Source organism: Lathyrus oleraceus, chromosome 5 (assembly GCF_024323335.1).
Source record: "Lathyrus oleraceus cultivar Zhongwan6 chromosome 5, CAAS_Psat_ZW6_1.0, whole genome shotgun sequence".
NCBI classification, from domain to species: Eukaryota; Viridiplantae; Streptophyta; class Magnoliopsida; order Fabales; family Fabaceae; genus Lathyrus; species Lathyrus oleraceus.
The window spans coordinates 493,532,696-493,540,774 of record NC_066583.1 but is presented as its reverse complement, the minus strand read 5'-3'; positions in this window follow the sequence as shown (position 1 = coordinate 493,540,774).

Genomic DNA, 8,079 nt, shown 5'->3' with positions numbered 1-8,079 from the left:
GCTCAAATAAATTATGCCACAACGGAAAAAGAACTACTCGCAATAGTGTATGCGCTAGAAAAGTTTAGGTCCTATCTTATAGGGTCTAAAGTCGTGGTGTACACCGACCACGCGGCGATTAAATATCTGCTGACCAAGCCGGATTCGAAGCAAAGGCTCATCCGTTGGATCCTCTTGTTACAAGAATTCGATGTCGAAATTAAAGACAAGAAGGGGTCGGAAAACTTGGTAGCGGATCATTTATCCCGCTTGGTGAATGTCGAGGTTACCGCATCTGAAAAGGAAATCCGGGAAGAATTTCCTGATGAAAAATTGTTTAAGGTTCAAGTTAGGCCGTGGTTTGCAGACTTTGCAAACCACAAGGCTAGTGGTTGTGTGCCGGCCGATCTAACTTCGAACCAAAAGAGGAAGTTCCTTTCGGATGCGAAGTATTATGTTTGGGATGACCCATACTTGTTTAAGTTGGGTAGCGATAACCTGTTAAGGAGATGCGTAACTGGTGATGAAGCCCAGAGCATCCTTTGGCATTGTCACAACTCGCCTTATGGCGGACATTATAATGGGATTAGAACGGCCACAAAAATTCTTCAATCGGGATTTTATTGGCCAACTATTTTCAAAGACGCACATACCCATGCGCAAAGTTGTGACAGTTGCCAAAGAAGTGGTGGGATAGGTAAGAGAGATGAGATGCCTCTCCAAAATATCCAAGAAGTGGAAGTTTTCGATTGTTGGGGCATAGATTTTGTTGGACCTTTCCCACCCTCTTACGGGAATGAGTACATGCTTGTAGCTGTTGATTATGTCTCTAAGTGGGTTGAGGCGATTGCCTCACCTCGGGCGGATGCCAAAACGGTGATAAAATTTTTAAAGAAAAACATCTTTTCCCGTTTTGGAACACCCCGAGTGTTGATAAGTGACGGAGGGTCACACTTTTGCAATGCACCTTTGGAAACAATTCTAAAACATTATGGTGTGTCGCATAGGGTGACAACTCCGTACCACCCTCAGGCTAACGGGCAAGCGGAGGTCTCTAATCGAGAGATTAAGAGAATCCTAGAAAAAACCGTGTCTAATTCTAAAAAAGAGTGGTCCCAAAAATTGGACGAAGCATTATGGGCCTACCGTACGGCCTTTAAAGCTCCAATTGGCCTAACTCCGTTTCAATTAGTATTTGGTAAAACTTGCCATTTGCCGGTTGAATTGGAGCACAAGGCCTTGTGGGCCCTAAAATTTCTAAATTTTGAACATGAGTTGGCCGGTAACAAAAGGAAAGTACAACTACTTGAGTTGGAGGAGATGCGCAATGCCGCATACCACTCAAGTTGGTTGTACAAGGAAAAAGCAAAGAAATATCATGACAAGAAGATCCGAACCAAAGAATTCGTGCCCGGACAATTGGTCTTATTGTTCAACTCCCGGTTGAAGTTGTTTCCCGGGAAGTTGAAATCAAAATGGTCCGGGCCATTTCGGGTGAAAGAAGTAAAAGAATACGGGGCCATTATCATTGAAGACATGGACGAGAAAGACAGTTGGACCGTGAACGGCCAACGATTGAAAGTGTATCTCGGCGGTCATGTGGATCGCGAGAGTTGTGCTCAGCCGCTCGATGCTCCCCTGTGAGCATCGCACCGTCGAGCTTAGCCGACGTTAAACAAGCGCTAGTTGGGAGGCACCCCAACATTGTAAGTATTTCCTGTTTTATGTTTATGTTGTATTGAGTACAATGTGTTGTACCCAAGCTGGATGACTTGCAAGTGCTGCATTTGCTTTTGCACTTGCTGTCATGTTCGCTTGCAGCTCGCTAGGCGAGTCTGCAGCGAGCGCGCTCGCTGACTGCTCGCTAGGCGAGGCAGTAGCGAGCGCACCAGTACTGTTCTATTTAAATACCTCAGCAGAGCAGTTTTGCCCTTACCCTAAAAAAAAAAAAATCGTCTGAACTGCTCTGCTGTGGATTTTGTGTGTGGTTTCTCAAACTCCCTCTGTTGCATCTTTATCACCGACACGTGCTCTTTCGCCAATTGCAAACTCTCCCCACTTCTCTTTTCCAAATCCGTTTACCAAAGGTTTGCCCCACTTCTTTTTCTTTTTTTGTTTACTCTTAAATTCCAAACATGCATAGCAAATAGGATCAATTTGGTATGGGAAACTTGGAGGTTGCATGTAATTTTGGGAGTTTGCAATGTTGTACACTTAGGTTTCAAATTAGGGATTTAATTTTACTTTAGGTTTTCCATGAAATTAGGCATCCCCAATAGCATTGAACAATTCATTATCATGAGAAATCATTGGGTTTTGCTGTGGGAACCTTGTGTGTACGGGTATTGGGGGAAACATCTTTGAAAATGCAGAAAATCCCAAAACCCGTAAGGTTCGCTAGCAGCTCGCTAGGCGACCTGGGGCGAACGTTCGCTGCAGCTTCGCTAGGCGAAGCAGCAGCGAGCATGACAGTATTTTGAATTTTGTTTTAATGGCTAATCTGTTTGTTGGTGTGTATTGTGTCTTTGTATATTTTGCAGAATGGAGTCTAGATCTGGAGCTGGTAAGAAGAGAAAAGGAGATGCAACTACTTCCAGGACCGTGCCAATTCAATTCGACAACGACAAGTTCGTAGGCCCGAAACAAGCGGCACGTTACATCGCTTTGGAGAAGCGAAAAATCCTTCCTGAGAGGCGGTTTCTGATCAACCCGCAGGGCACTTACCGAACTTTTTCCGGGTTGATAGACGCCAAGAAGTGGGACAGGTTGATAAGTCCCTTGGAGCATTATGACATTGGTACAGTGCGGGAGTTTTATGCTAACGCACTGCCCGACGACGACGAGCCCTTCACTTGGGTTTCTAGAGTTGCCGGGCGTACTATTCCTTTTGACCGGGATGCGATCAACAGAATCCTAGGGGAACCGCTCCAGCTGGGAGCTGATCAGAGAGACCAGTACCACACCGACCTCAGACTTCATCGAGACGTCGCTGCCATTACCACCGACCTGCTTTTGGCTGGGAGATCGGTTGAGCCGAACCCATCTGGGGTTCCTGTGAGATATCACCGGGAGGACATGACTCCCATGGCTCAGCTGATTCTACTTCTGGTTTTAACCAACATCCAACCCAAATCACACACCTCTACTGTGCCGATCCCAGTGGCACATTTAGTCCATTCCATCCTCACTAATGTTGAGATTGATGTGGCGAGGATAATCGCCAATGAGCTGAAGACTGTGGTTGAGAGTGGGCTGAAATCGGGGGCTCGTGTGAATTGCCCACTGGCCTTCCCGTGTTTGATTATGAGCTTATGTATACAGGCTAGGGTGAGACTTCCGTCTCGTGGACAGGTTAGGATCCCGGCTCCAATTGATGATCGGTATGTAGCTAAGTATTGTAGAGCTAAGGCTACCGCTGGCAGTACGGCCTCGGGAAGTACTCGGGCTGCTGATGGTCCTAGTGCTTCTTCTCCCGGACTTGATCCGTACCTGAGGGCTGTTTGTGACTACAGTTTTGAGTGGATGGCAGCATCCCAAAGAGCTATGATTGACATGCACAACAGTATGCAGAGGTTAGAGCTGCAAGGTAATGACCCCTCCGGTGCTCGTGCATTGTTAGCGCGTGAGCAGTTTATGCTCAACGCTAATTGGCCTGTGGACAGGCCAGTCTATGGTGAGGGGGAGGGAGTTGAAGCTGATGATGAGGATATTGATGATGAGGCTACCGGTTCTGAAGCCGGTAGTGAAGAGGAGTCTTGAGCCCTTTGTGGGTTAAGTTTTTGAGTATTTGTATTTCAGTTTTTATTATGTCATTTTTATTTGTACTTTCGAATTTTGTATTTTGACCATGGGTTGTACTATTGGGGTGTTTTGTCCCCCACGAACAAAATTTTATTTTTCAGTTAATGTTATTTATGTTTGTTGTTAATTTTGTGTGTTTAATAAATTTTTGGTTGAATGAGTGGCAAACCCTTCTAGATTGGTTGCTCCTCAAGAAGTACCCAATGAAGGTGCATCCGAGCTTGGATGGCAATGATAAGAATAACAAGTGAATGAAGCTAAGGTACATGGTTACCGTCGGCTAGAATTTTAGAATGCATTAGGAACTTTACTCTTTTTGGTAAATTGAATATTGTCTTTGTGCAACATAATTGAATGAATGTTTCATCTAGAACCTAAAACCACAAAGTGTGAGGAAACCTCCATTGTTCACTTAAATGCTGGATTCTAATAAGTTTTGTTGATTCATGTGATTCATTATTTGTCTGTTATTATTGTGAAATTGTGGAAGCAATTAGAAATGATCAAGGCACTTGTTTTCTTTCGAGCACAACTACATCCAAAAACAACTTACCTGTGAGCAGAGAGAGTATTTGTTAACCCCTTTGAGCCTAAACAGTTGAATCTCGGCTTGAAATAAAGCGAGATCTCAAAAAAAAAATTTACAACCCGGAAAATATTGATTATTGTTCTTTTGCCGTAAAAAGGTAAGAGCATTCACTTAGGGTGTGGAAGAAATAAGTTGGGGAGAACGAAAAAGAATTGGTAAGCACCACAACTCTTGAAAAAGAAAAGAAAAACCGAGCAAGCATAGAAAAATATATGTATAGAAAATATAGAAAAGAAACATCTATTTTGTACATTTGATGTGAAAGAAAAGAACAAAAATATAAAGAATGAAAATGAATGCTTGCTTGGAAGAAAAATAGTGAAAAATAAGAGTTGAGTTGTGGAATATGTGTTGTGAAGGTTACAAATAAGAAACAGATGAAACAAGTCGAGTAGTGTGAATAATACTGTGAATGTCTCTTTTGCATCGGCACTTTCGTTTCAATGGCCTTAGAAATGACCCTTGTTTGTTAACCTGACCAAGCTTCAACCGAAAAGCCCTTAGTGATCTTTATGCTTCCACAGTACCATTTTTAATTGATTAGACATTGTATGAATCTGTTTGATTTCTTCATTATTTGTTAGAGAGCGAGATTAGTCCCGCGGTTGCAAACGCGCAAAATCTTCATTCCTTATTCGAAGAGGAGAGATAGGATGATTCATTCAGAAGAGTATTGTTGTAGATAGATAAATATTTTGCATTGCTATTTAAGTTTAAGTTCCTAGGTATTATTTTATTCAAACCGTTGGGAACTTGTATATGCGAATTTCGCTTGTGTTTGAGCCGTTTATCCAACTTCGGAGAAACTGTTTCTTTATGCAAATCCTCTTGTCTTTCAAGAGGCATACTTTGCTTGAGGACAAGCAAGAATCTAGTTGGGGAGAGTTGTTAGATGCCCAAAAGTGCTTATTTGAGCTATCATATGTGGGCATCTTTCACTCTTTTGCCTTGCTAAAATTGTCAAAATCACATTTATTTTACATGGAATGCGTACATTGATAAACAAGCTTGGTGCCTTTGATGTGTTTGTTATTGTGCAGGAAAGGCATGAATTAATTGATAATAAAGACACAAGAGAATTGGCAAAGGAACCAAAGCAAAGGAGCATTTCATCTGCCTGCTCGCTAGGCGAGGCTGCGGCGAAGAATAGGTTCGCTAGGCGAGCTCCTGGCGAACAGCTCCAGTAAATTAGCAAATTAATTCGCTAGGCGAGCTCATGGCGAAGTCTGCAGCAAATTCATTCTGTTTTGGTGAAAAAGTGCAGCCAGCACTCACTCGCTAGGCGAGGCTCTGGCGAGTCCCCAGCGAGCATTCCAGTAGCAAAACCTCTCAACCTCGCTGGGGGCGAGCTTGAGGCGTTTCCTTCGCTAGGCGAAGGTATGTTCGCTAGGCGAACATGACAGTTCACCAACGCCCTGTTTTCTCTGGGCGCAGGAGCCTTCTGTGCTCATTTTGGACCTTCGCTAGGCGAGCCATTCTGCTCGCCTAGCGAACATGACAGTTCTGCACTTGTCTATAAGTAGCAGGTGCCACTTTTGGGCACCAGACCTCATTTTTACCAACTTTTCCATTTTTTGTACTTTCTCCTAGATATTTTACAGCATTGCTTTGTGGGAGATTTTATGCCCTAATTTCATTTCTCTTCATCTAGCAACCATCTTCCACAAAAAGAAGGTGGATTCCCATCCAACTTCGATTATTCGACTTGGATGTTGATCAACCCTCTTTCCTTACTTGCCGACCAAGCTACCATGAAAATGAGTAGCTAAGTCTTCCATTTGTCAAGGTTAGATGTAGGTGATTGCTAGCTTTGTGTGTAAATGTAAGGATCCTCATATGTAAACTCTTTAACGGTAAATATATGATGAAAACTTTGTTTCTATTTAAAACTCTTTGTGTTGGTATTTGATCGAGAGATGTTTACCGATTCTTGACCTAGGTTTTCATCCAAACTTGTTTGTTAGCTAGAGATAGTAACGAATGATTTTGTTCACCATAAGGTTGAACCAAAACGTTGTCTTTTTGATAGATTGTGTTCGAGAGAAACAATGGATCAAAATGACAAAACTCACAATGGGTGTTCGAGAGAAACGCATTGAGAGGACTTTGTGAAATTATTTATCATCTAAAGGAGTTTATAAGATTGTTGACCGAGCAAATACATGCAAAGCAAATGTAATCATTGAAACCTAACTCTGACAATATTTCTCATATTAATCAAAACGTAACTTTTACCGCAATTAATTACTTTGTATGCAAGATAACTTGATTAAAACCAAAACCCTAGTGTTACATTAAGTTAAGATTAATTCAACCATTGAACGGCAGTGATATCTTACAATCTCTGTGGATACGATAACAAAACCCGACACTTAAAAACTGTTTCAACACACTGTGAGCTGGAAAAGTTCAAAGTAAGATACAGTTGCTGATTCTACAATCGAGGCCGAGTATATTGCTGCCTCAAGTGCAGCAAAGGAAGTTGTTTGGATCAAACAGTTCATTAGTGTACTTGGCATAGTTCCTAGCATTGTGGTTCCCATTGATCTCTATTGTTATAACAATGGTGCTATCGCACAAGCGAAGGAGCCTATATCTCACCAGCAATTCAAACACATACTTAGACATTATCACCTCATTCGAGAGATAATAGATAGAGGAGATATGAAAATATGCAGAGTACCTACACTTAACAATATTGTTGACCCACTGACAAAGCCTATTGCGCAACAAAAGCATGATGGCCATACTAGATCTATGGGTATTAGGGGTATGCATGATTGGCTCTAGTGCTAGTGGGGGATTGTTAGTGTAAGCCCTATAGGCCAATAATTTTGGTAATTGTATCGAATTATTTATTAATAATAAAAGACTTTTTCTTTATTAAGTTTGTTTAATAAAGTCCCTAGAATAGCTAGTCTGTGTAATGTATCAAGTGTGACTTAATCATGAGATCCCATTAAACATAAGGACATTATTCTTAAAGTATTTGTAGTCGAGATTTGTTGTGAAGTGGGACAATATTAAAACATTAAGACTATTATGTATATATACTGATGATCACATCTCATGGATCATGGATAAGGAGTTATCAAGTCTTAAACATAGGTATGAATATTAGGAGTAATATTTATACTGGATTGACCCACTATGAGAATACTACATAGAATGTTATGCAAAGTGTCATAAGTTATTCTCATGGGGATATTGGTATATACCACCCTTCGACCTGAATCCACTATGGACCCTAGATGTATAGTCGAGTGCTTTATTGCTTATCAAATGTTGTCCATAACTGGATGACCATAAAGACAGTTGATCGGTACTCCACGAAGCATGCTGAGGGCATGAGTGACCTAGATTGAATTTTCCCATCCTGCGTAACAAGATAAATATCTAAGGGTCCAATATTTAACTGGACAAGGATGACACGATCTATGCCTTGTGTTCAATATAGACATAAGGGGAAAAGGGTAATTTTACACACAAGTATTATCACAAAAATGGATTTGTCAAATCACATGACATTTTTGTGTCTTGGGTACCAGTGATATGTTGCTAGATATCGCTAACTATTTATTATGTTAAATATGTGATTTAATATAATTACCAATGTCGCGAAAACCTACAGGGACACACACAAAAGGACGGATTGATGAGAGATAGAGTAAATAAGGAACACCGTAAGTTATGGTGCACTTAAGTGAATT